The sequence below is a fragment of the Ixodes scapularis genome, unplaced genomic scaffold, assembly GCF_016920785.2.
Source record: "Ixodes scapularis isolate PalLabHiFi unplaced genomic scaffold, ASM1692078v2 PGA_scaffold6__148_contigs__length_123643588, whole genome shotgun sequence".
Taxonomy (NCBI): domain Eukaryota; kingdom Metazoa; phylum Arthropoda; class Arachnida; order Ixodida; family Ixodidae; genus Ixodes; species Ixodes scapularis.
This window is the reverse complement of record NW_024609881.1, coordinates 65,496,493-65,508,009: the sequence shown is the minus strand read 5'-3', so window position 1 is coordinate 65,508,009 and position 11,517 is coordinate 65,496,493. Positions and strand designations below refer to the sequence as shown.

At 40.2% G+C, this 11,517-nt stretch overlaps 1 pseudogene; it reads left to right on the top strand.

Annotated features, from left to right (window-relative positions):
* Window positions 1–2,622: 2,622 nt before the first annotated feature.
* LOC115317269 lies at window positions 2,623–8,763 on the top strand (annotated as a pseudogene).
* Window positions 8,764–11,517: the final 2,754 nt, after the last annotated feature.

The following is an 11,517-nucleotide window of genomic DNA, read 5'->3' as shown; positions in this document are numbered from 1 at the left end:
TGCGCATCTTCAGCACCTGTCAAAGCTATGCGAGTGCATTCTTACTCTCTTCGAAAAGGTCAGAAATAGACGTCACGACTGACGTCAGTGCGGAAAAATACACCAGGCAAGCTTCCGATTGCACTCGCTGCCCAAACGAGCGACTCGCGCTTGGCGGACCAAAGACGACGTCACGACTGGCCGGAGGATTTTGGGTTTTTTTCACGTTTAGTTGAAATCTTTCAGGAAAATGAACGTACTATTCAAATTCACGGGATAAAAGTACTCTAGGAGTCTCCTCTAACTCGTTTTTTTTTTTTTTTTTTTCAAGCATAGTTTTAGCTTCCCTTTAAAGGCTCTCAGCTATTCAGTCTATTCACTCCGCGTGCCCGCGGACTGAAATAATATTTTATTCTATTGTAGTAATTTGTTCTGTCGAGAACATAAAATTTTCGTTGTTACTAATTAAGAAAAAAACTTTAAATCTTTTTTGACAACTTACGATCTAAAACGAGGACAAGCGTACTCCGTTAATTTCGACCAATCGCCCGACGTGCCTCAATCGATGTCACGGTCCACGTCATTCATAAGCTGGATATTTCCGCAGTCTCGGGCGTCCCTATTATCGGTCCCGGTGTGATTGTTGCTGGTTCTCTTCAATTAATTTGCGCCCCGCGCAAGCGCAACATCGGTCTAAAATGTCGTAAAAATTACCTGCAAGACACTTGGCGTTCATATCAATCTTTAAACTTAACTTCAAAGTGGTCTTCATAATCCCCTTGAAGCTTTTTTTTTTTTTTTTTTTTTTTTTAAGAGATTCGCGTTTGAGTAATGACGAATTCCATTCGTCGTTTGGGCGCGTTCAGGGATCGACTTTTTTGGAGGGCGCGTTCGCCACTGGTCGTTTGAGATCAACCCGGATGTCTTTCGCACGTCTTTATGGAGCAGCGCCGACTCTGATTTAGGGTTCGGAACGCCCAGATCTCGATCGGCTGATCTTCCCGGAGCCGAGTGGAAGCCGATCTCTCGGAGACGTAACTTCCTGCCTCGCCGAGCATGAGGGGAACGGCGATCGACCGACGCGTGATGGCGCCTTCCAGAAATGACGATAGCCCAGCGGGATGGGAATGCCGGGACGACAGTCGGGACCTCGCGGAAGCCTGTCGTCTTCCGATGGTAGAGTCGGAGGCGCGGTGGCGCCGCACGAATCGGATGCTCCGTAGTATTTTTATTCTAATATGCAAAACGACCAGGGGAATGGTCGTTTTGAGACGCCTGTGACTGGCTACAAAGAGTGAACACAGTGGCGTCATCTAACGGGCAGCCCTAGATACCTCCCGTCTCCCTACACTTTTGGGTGTCATCCTTAGGCATCACTGAAATAACACGGATAAAAAAGTAGATTGATCTAAAAACTGAAAATAAATGTACAATAAGGTGAACTCGCACCCCTAACTAAAGTAAAAAACAGCGCGCAGCCCGTGACTGTGACAAGGGACCAATGACCCAATGTTGCCGGATTCAGCTTCCTTTGTAGGTACTCTGTAGTCTAGAACATTTCGACCATGAACGAGCGAAACGTTACAAGATGAGAACGTTATAGCGGAGACGAAAAAGATAAAATGAGAAATTCGGCTGGTGGGTCCCTAGCCGCGTGCCTTCCCGTGGGAAATGCGCGGTGCCAACTCGGTCGTGAATATGTCAATAGAAATCACTTGAGTAAACGTAGCCCTCGAGAGCTGTTGTCAGCTTCCCTAGCAGCAAGTCAGATGCCACTCATAAAGTACACAATTATTTAATGTCAGTTTTACGTGCAATGACTATTATTCAGAGTACGGAATAGTACTTTTTTTCTATCGAAGCGACGAGAGATTTGACGAAGCCATTTGCAAAAAACCGGTGTATTCTTTCGCGTCTCCGACGGGCCGGTTTCGTGACATTGGCACGTCTCGTTAACCGCGGCGTTTATGTCTGGCCGGCATGTGACGTCATATTACATACTTATTTTCACGCAGTGATGCAGAAGCCACGTGCTTAGCAAGCAATGGCCACCAGAATGGCCGCTGATGTGACGTCAATGCAAGCCATGTTTAGTCTCTACCGCGATAACCAAACCGCTGGTGTCTCTTTTTTGTGCTGCTTCAATAGACCCTTTCAAAAGTTAGTCTGCCTACCACGTGCAGAGCCAAACTCGACGCTCTAATTGCGGCGCTACGAAGCTTCTGCACTCTTGGAGAAGCGAACGCCTTTGAAAGCATACCACAGAGAAGCGGAGAATCCATCCTAATAAGTTGGCCCTTGAAAGTCGCCTTTCATTCACAAAATCAGGAGTGTTTGAAGGTAGACGATCTTGAGATTCTATCACCGTCATTAGTGCGGAGAAATTGGAGCTATTGAGACTGCCACGAAATGGCTCTGATATTGGAAAAACGTCAATTGCTGGTGTGCAAAAGTTGTCTTTAACAACATAATAAATTCAACTTCCTGTGTGCGTCATTTGACGTTTTGTGTTCATTATCTCGCATTTTGTGTATTATATTAAAGGGCGCTTAATCTTTTCACCCTTTAAAAAGGTTCCTGACAAAGGCATTCTTTCATTTCCAATTATAAATTTCTGCATTAAGGACGTCTTTATGACGGAAAATGTAGTCGGCTACACTCATCATTTTCAGCGTAGCTACTGCTCACGCCGGTGATGTATTGATTCTATTTATGCAGAAGCTTCCGCATGGGGTTTTTCTTAGTGACGTAAAATCGAATTTTACGTTTCTCCTAGGCATAAACCTCGGAGCTTTTGGGCAGGATAAACAGTTATCATGGAAATTCCGCACACATTATTGCAGACGAGAAATAATTTGTATTACGGCATGCACCATGCCCCCGAAAGGTGTAGGGTTTAAATGGGCTTGGGTAGACATACTCCATTGATTGTATTCATAGATTCCTTCATAGTCGCTGACAAATATGACGCGCAGCGTGTGGGTTAATATTATAATCTTGATCCTTACGTCGTGATTGCTTTTTTCGTGTTTTTATCCTCCAATACTGCACTCCTACACTATGAGAAGAAATAATGAGATGCTCCTCAGTCAGCATGTCCTTCACTTAGGTTGTCAATGATTGTAGGAGTGGCCTCATATAAATATATGCCGCTATATCTGCCCGATAAAAGTGCGGTTTGATTCGGATACTCTAATACGTTGGTATTCTATTGGGTGTTTCAAATAGCGGCCAGGCTATTTAAATCGACCGCAAAATTCGGTTTCTGAACCCATCGCGCTACGATTTTGTGCTGCGTTTCCCACAGGCGGCGCATATGTTTCTATAAATTTTGCAAAGAGTGAACTTACCTGAGGAAAAAGTAAAGAAAGCAATAGTCGTAATTCCTGTGGAAACCTAGCCAAGCCACCGGTCTTCAATCAATATGGCACCCTATTAAGACTGGTGACTTCGCTACATTTCCATAGGAGTTAAGCCTTGTTTTACATTTTCCCCAGGTAAGTTCGCTTTTTGCAAATTTTATAGAACAAATGCACCACCTGTGGGCAAAGCTGCAGAACATCGTATCGCAATAGCTTAAGAAACCGAATTTTGCGGTGAATTTAAAGAGTTTGGCGGCTACTTGATACACCCGGTACTACATCCAAATGTCTTCAAAAACACATGCAAAATAAAATAGCGTCTAGGTTAACACAAACCTAGCGATTATATTTTTTTATATCTGTGACATACAAGTTGCGAACCTAATTCTTGTACTCTTAACAAATATGGTAATTCTTTGTTTATATATATAATTGTCAAAACAACTTAGCTTAAGCAGCGTTCTTAAGTACCGCTGGCTCCAAAGAATGGATTGAAGCCAGCAGTACGTAAACCGCGTTCCTCGTTCTAAAAAAGTAGTCCGTCTATTTCCGCACTTTGACGTCACATGAGTTCCATGCCGTCGGCCAATATCCTGGCGGTGTCGCAGCGGTGGTTGTACGAGCCAAAGGTACGAGCTTTCCATCGTAATTTTGGCAGGAAATTCTAACTCCAAGCGCAATGATTGCGACGACCGAAAGTATGACACTTTGGCTCCTGTGATGTCGTTTGTGAACACTTCGGGATTACTATAAAGGTATGGATGCGATAGGATCCTGAAAGCAACAGTCACAGACGAGTTCTATAGGCATCGTACTCCACAGTTCAGCCAGCGAAAGGGCGTCACGAATAGAGAGAAAGAGACACCGAGCTCATCATACCGGAAGCAGTTGTTCGCGTTTTCAACGTCTGACGTACGTCAGGTCTACGTAAAGACCGTGCATTTGGTTCCCCCTATTACACCTACAAAAAACGAGAGGATGAAAATGTGGCTTATTAATCCGGAACGCCAATAGCAGTGTGCGTGCACGGAATGCACAATCACGAATATTTGTGTTCTCCCGAGATTACTCTTCGCGCTTTTCTTAGCCTCTGTTTGTTCATATTACGTGTACAATCGGAGTTACCAAAAGTATGTGACCGTCCCAAAGCGATGTTCGATTGATCATGGTGCCGTACATTTAGAGCGCTGAAGAGCGAAAAGTTTGATAGATATCCAAAAGGTTTTCGCAAGAACAAGAACGAAGGCTTGCTACAAAAGACTAAGATTATGACCGTTATTAATAAAAACTTGGCAACAAGGTAATCTAGATTCTTTAGTTCCTTTGTTTTATCAGCTATGGCACTCTAATAGCATTTTGAAGTCTAGCGAGGTAGGATATCTTCTCATAAGCCGCAGATTAAGAAATCGATATGAATGAATAAATAGTGTTAACAAAACACAATTGGAAGATGCCCCCCCCCCCGTCCCCCCTCCCCCTCCAACGATTTTCCCAGTTTGTTCCGTTCGAACTATTCACATGAGTATAGGCTTGCTTCCCGTGGTTTGCTTTTATTGTATTACGTTTCCAACGTCTTGTCATCGCAGAAGGGCTATCTTTATTTTGTTCAGTTAATTGTCCTTTGTTTGTGAAAGGGAACTTTACTGGGATATCTAGGTACGATTTTTTTTTATAAGAAAACACCGTGACTTGTGACCACCCTTTAGTTTCTTCCTCTGTACCGAGAAGTTCGTTGTGAGTATGGAACGGTCGGATAACAGGAGCGGTTACGTTCCAGGTGTCGTGTATCCGGTTCTGATTGAAAGCAGAAGCGGCAACTCAAAAAGCGCTGTTCAACTTTCTAAAGACTACGTCATAGACTTGGAAGAATCCAGTGTTTTAGGGGACAGTCTGTATTTTACCGAGGCTAGGTATGGAGAGGTGAATCCCGAATTGGTAAGGAAAGATTACCTTTCACATGAAAGCATGCTTCGCCTCATTGTTTGAAATTCACTTAATTTAATTAGAAAATAAACATTCCACCTGTTTAATCACTCAGAAGTTATTTGATGTGTCCGCTAGTGCCTTTGGAGGTTTTCGTACATTTCAAAATGCCGTTCAAGCAAGAATTGTCTCCGCTCTTAACAACGCGAATAACGCACATTGGTTTAAATGACGTGCCGACTCCCACGATTTCTTTTTTGCATTCTTTGAGAAAGTTTCACTTCCTCGAGAATTTATGCAACCATTCACCCCGATATTTGTTCTGTGTCTTGTTGAATTTCATTGAATATAATCATTTACTGAGTTTTTTATAAAATGCCATGGTTTGCAAAAAAAGCATGAGCAATTCCACTTTGAGAAGGTGGATGACCAGCGAAGCTGTTTAGCACACGACACAGACGTGTCAAAGAATTTTGAACAAAGGTACGACCAGATTTATTGTCTTGATCAATGGTCATCGTGACGAGCCGGAGGAAAAAAGACACCCGCGGCGGGAGCGCCAATCCGGGAGAGCGGAAGGAAAGGAAACTAGGTTCGCAAGCGCTTGGGGCGACTACAAGGAGAGGGCGGTGCGAGAGTAGAAATAACCGACGGGGGCCGCACAACGCCGAATCTATGAGAAACCTTTATTATCTACGGGAGAGTCGACTGATCTTGAAAACAGAGCCTATTGATAACTAATCTACTGAATATGCATATCCAAGTGATGAGACATAATCTTTTGCATAAAATGGAGCGATTCTGCACCATATTTGGGAACTGAGTTCACCGTATTTGGGAACTGAGACACAAAAAATACACAAAATCCTAGCCAGAAAAAGCTTCGCTTTAAAAATACCTGTTTAGCATTTGAGCTGTCAAATATTATGAGTATCACTTCGCCGTTATATTAATCAAAATAGGTTCTTTTCAGATGAATACTACAGATATACGTAATAGTGTTTATGAAAATTTGGAACACAAAGCTTCCTTTACGATTACTGAAACAGATGCGGGAATTGAAATGATATTTACAAATACTTTTTAAAGCATATATTAGGATAGGAATCATAAATATGATTATAAAAATGTTCAGGAGGTTATGCAATCGTCATATATAAATCTTTTATTTGTTGACTACATAGATTTTCGCGGACATTTTATAAACCTGTAGTGCGTTTTTGAGTTTCGTAAAAATGAATGTGTATTAAGCATATTGGAAGTTCACATCGCCACAGCGTATAAAGAACATTATTTAAGAGAACTTTAAATAGATATTAAGAATAAGTTCTTCATAAATTGCTTCCTAACGAATTGAATTTTTAATGAGGATGAAATGTTTGGTTAGCTATTCACAAACGGGTCTGCAACAGGCAATGCTTGCAATATTCAGACATTTTTCACTTTTCTAACAGGAAGGAAAAATAAACTTTACACATGGAATTGAGCCACTGCGAATACATGAGAAATCCGGCCGAATCCCTCACAGAATATTTCCGCTCCCGACGCCTGACGAGGCGATCCACTTGGAAAGTAAGTGGCAGAATCAATCACTACACTAGATATTTGTAGAAAATTCGACCTTTGAATGCTAGACTTCCGGAAGCAAAAAACCTTAGAAATGTTGAACGTAAGACCGAACTCCTTCCTTCAGCGTTCGTTTCGCGTGCGGTGTCAATGCTGGTACGCTCTCAGTTATTTGCCATTTATTCTCTCGATGAGTTAATTCACCTTCCGTTTTTTAACTAACAACACATTCTGTTGCAAACATTGCGAAATAAACGCATTGATTGATTATTATTGGAGAATGAAGAGGAAAAGTGCTTGCAAAGCGACAGCCCGTCAGTATTTATTTTTTTTTACTTGCATCATTTCAACGGCTCTTGTATCAGTGATCTGAGTACATAATCAGATGTTCAGAGTATTCAGTGTATCAGAGTATGTATGATCTCAAATGTTACCAATACTTAGCACTTTCTCAGTCAACGGAAGAGGTCTGTGGTTTGGCAATCAGGAAAACGTTCTTACATACACATACTGAAAATAACACACCTTGAGTGCGTACGATGTTGCCTGTTCTGTTTTTCCTAAATAATTTAATTGGTAGACTTAGGAGTTCCGAGAAAATATGTTTATACAAACGATATTTAGGAGGCGAAATATAGGGACAATTAGAACGTCCCTTATATCATTTTGCTTAATTATACTGGCTTTTTAGGTAACACATGCAAAAATATCACTTCGTCCTCCTTTTTTTCAAACAAAAAGAGTTATCTACTTTATTTTGGCATGGTTCAGTTTTGAGGTGATGGTATTTGATAAAGACATATGCACTGATATCGGATATTTTAAAAATTTGAGAAAATTATTTTGAAGATATCTTAACGACTAAAAACCGCAAAAACGGGGCAGCAAAAAAGAAAAATACAAACAAAAAGTAATTGACAGCAAAACACGAACTGTTCCTCTATAATTTTGCCGAAGAAGAATGCCTTTAAAAAGATATAACCTTTGAATTTGATTACATTTTACATTCAGTATCACTATGATGTTTACAGTTCCCGTTGACGAACGTTCCGATGAAAGTCTCCCGTCAAAAAGTAAGCCTAATTTGTTTGTAAAATATTTAAAATTTCTAAGCAATCCTCTCAACCAATTCTAGAAACACCAAGGAGCAGGCTGCAATTCCAGTTACACGCGCGGCATACATACTGGCCATTTTATAATTATGATGCAATTTTCTGTACACAGTATAAACCCTAATTTTTCTTCCTTAGGTTTTTGCTTTGAAATATTTCGGTAGACGTCAGCTCCTGCTTCACGTGTTACTACAATTCGAGACCGCACTTAGATGATATAATGAACTTGAAAACTTTCAATTGGAGGGACAGTTTCACTATCTTGAACAGAAATCAGGGTCAACTTATCTGGCAACGTGAATATAAAAAAAAAAAATATTACACAGTTCATTCTAAACTTGCGAAGCACTGAGGACATGCCATGCTTTGAAACCTTCTAGATGACACTGCAGAGCCACCCACCGTGTGACGACCTGAAATGTACGTCATGTTTGACAGTGTAATACACAAATCCCTCAATGAAAGCAAATATCTACAGGCTCGATACATCATAAGGCTAATGAACATCGTGAGTATGGTTTACATTTGTTCTTGTTCAGAAATAATATAGTAATTCTAGTTTCCATTCACAAAAAAGAGTGCTTATGGAGGCTTTCATGCTCCGATTGCTGACACCCGTTCGAATCCCTTATTTCTTCCACGAAGGTGAATGCAATCTTCAAGACGGTTCGCAAGCCCCGAATAAACCTCCAGCTTGTTGGAATATTCCGGTTTCAGGTGCGTATTCATTGTCCAACCGCCACACGTTGGTGTCCTTAAATTTGAAAGTCTTGTTAATGCCGTCAAGAGTGCAACACAATTGTAAATTCAAAAGTTTTTGAAGAAAACACTTTTTTTTTCAAATAAAGTCCACTTTTTTATTCGAAACCGTTTGGATCAGATTGCGCTTTGCCAAGGGGACTCGAGTGAGCAGGATACAATAATTATTTGTTTAAGTATAAATTATTGGATGCCTATGATTTAAATCAGATTCATTTGCGTTATACCAGATTAATTTATTTTACTTTAGTATAGCGATAGACTTGTGCATTTGATCACTAGATGTGTTTTTGATCATGAGAGATTGACAAATAAATCCATCCAACCACTGAAAATAATCCGGAAGAAATAATTACTGTATATTTAAAGTACGGTTTAAGTGACTTTTTTTAGTAAAATTTAACATTGTAGAACAAAAAAAAAAAAAACTTAATATTGTGTGGCTGCGATTTGCTTAGACGACTGCTTTATGCTTGATTTCAGTGCGTTATGAGACTTTTTATTTTGTTTATCGATTCCTTGATGTAAAAAGAAAACAATGAATATACAATGCATCGCATGATAGAAAGTTGGTAAATTATAAAACTATTTTGGGAATATTTTTTTGGAAATGTTTTTATTCAAATTATTGTAGTGAAACAGGTGTGATTTGAAGCGAAATCATGATAGAAATCACGATTTAAATCGTCCTCGCTTTTATTCTCCACCATGCTGTTAACGCTCATGTTTTCTGGGTTGAACAATTTTGTGTTGGTCAGCTTGATACAATATTGTGTTTTTCACCTGATAGTACTGCAGAGCAGGTTTACACAACTGTACCGGATGCAAAAATATGTTCAGTATTGTGATTTATATAATAGGTAAATAATGTAAATAATATTAGTTAATATAGAAACTACCACACGTTTAGCAATTCGTATCAAATGACAACGGACGTGGCAGTCAAATAGATATGACTGACCGCAAGTGATTTACCCTTCCCGCTTAGACGACTTTTTTCCTTAATTCGTGTGTTGGTCACGTTTCACAAAGTCACGGGACATCATTTCTTCTTCTAAATTTAGCGGAGAAACTGAATTGCTGTCGAGGTCACGTGGCGTCAATTTTCCTCCTAAATCTAGCAGGCAAATTAAAATTTCGTTTTGGTCACGTGACCAAGTCACATGACATCACTTTTTCTGCCATATTTAGCGGAAGAACAATATTTCCTTATAGGTCAGGTGACATAAAGTCATGTGACGTAATTTCCCCGTAAATTCCGAGGGGAAATGGCAGAGGTCGAGCAAAAGTCGAGAATCGGAATTCCGTTGTTCTGTTTTCTGGGATGCATCGTGGGCCCTGCAGCAGTATTGCAGGCGTTACCGAAAAAAAAATAACGAAATACGTTACTCATTACAGCAGATTATATCAAGGCCATACCATTCATAGCTGTCGCCCATCTTTTGTGTTCTCCTCTACAGCATATACGTACCACTGCATTAGCAACTAATACTTTTCCGCATGGCATGGAAATTCCAAGAGTTGCTGTCTTGCACAAAGCCCAGGTTCTTTTGACAACATTAATAGATATAGGCCCATATCTGCACTTCCCTTATTTTTAAAAGTATTAGAACATCCGATAAAAAAAAAACCCAAGAAAATTTTTGAATGATAGAGATGTCTTCGTAATGCTGCAATACGGTTTTCGACAAAAAAAAAAAAAGTGAACAGAAATGGCGCTACTTAGTATCAAAGAAAAATTAATCAACACTTTGAAAATCGACTATTTACTACTGGAATATTTTTAGACTATAGAAAAGCGTTTGATCTTATCAGATGTGATATATTGTTTTATAAACTACCGTTTTTTTTATAATTCGAGGTGTTGCTTTAGATTTGGTACGTAGTTACTTATCTTGACGGTTACAATATTCGTGTTTGAATGGATACCGGTCCAAGCAAAAACAAATTTTGCATAGGGTTCCATATGGGTTTATTTGAAGTCCTCTGATTTTTTTATTATTTATATTAATGATATTGGTACCTATCCTAAACAGTCCTGAAATATTTTTGATTGCCGACGATACAAGCTTATTTTTGCTGGACCATTTTTACGTCATCTAGATGTTACTGCTAACACGTGGCTCAACCTGCTATCGGACTGGCTTGACTCTAATCAACTTCAGTTAAATGTTACGAAAACAAAATAAAAAAATGTACAAGTCACGAGGTAAACCTGACGATTGTGAAATTTTCTTAAAATCCCATGACTCTGTGATAGAGCGTGTAAACGTTTATAAATTGTTAGGAGAAATTTAAGCCTGGAACCTCATATAAATAAAATGGATGCAAGCATCTTGATATATATTGGTATTTTATACAAAATTAGATTTCTGGTTCCATGCTGGTTAAAACGCCAGTTGTACTTTACTTTAGTTCCTTTCATCCCCATTACTGTTTATTCGTTTGGGGTTCAACAACTACAAAAAATATTGAGGTTTCTTTCGCAAAAACAAAAGCTATACTTTGTACAGGAAACCTTGAGCATACTGACCACACGGCACCATTCTTTTAGAGCGCAGATCTTAGGCGCCCGTTTGTGGCTTGAGCGGCGTCGGCGTCGCCGACGGCGACGCCGACGCCGCTCAAGCCACAAACGTCAGTAAGCGTCAGGACACATCACCTGACGGTTATGTCCCGTGACCTCCGTGAGGTCACGTGACCCCGTTGACATCAATTGACCTCCGTGAGGTCACGTGACACCGGGGACGTCACGTGACCTTCGTGAGGTAACGTGACAGCGGTGACGTTACGTGACCTCCGTGAGGTAACGTGCT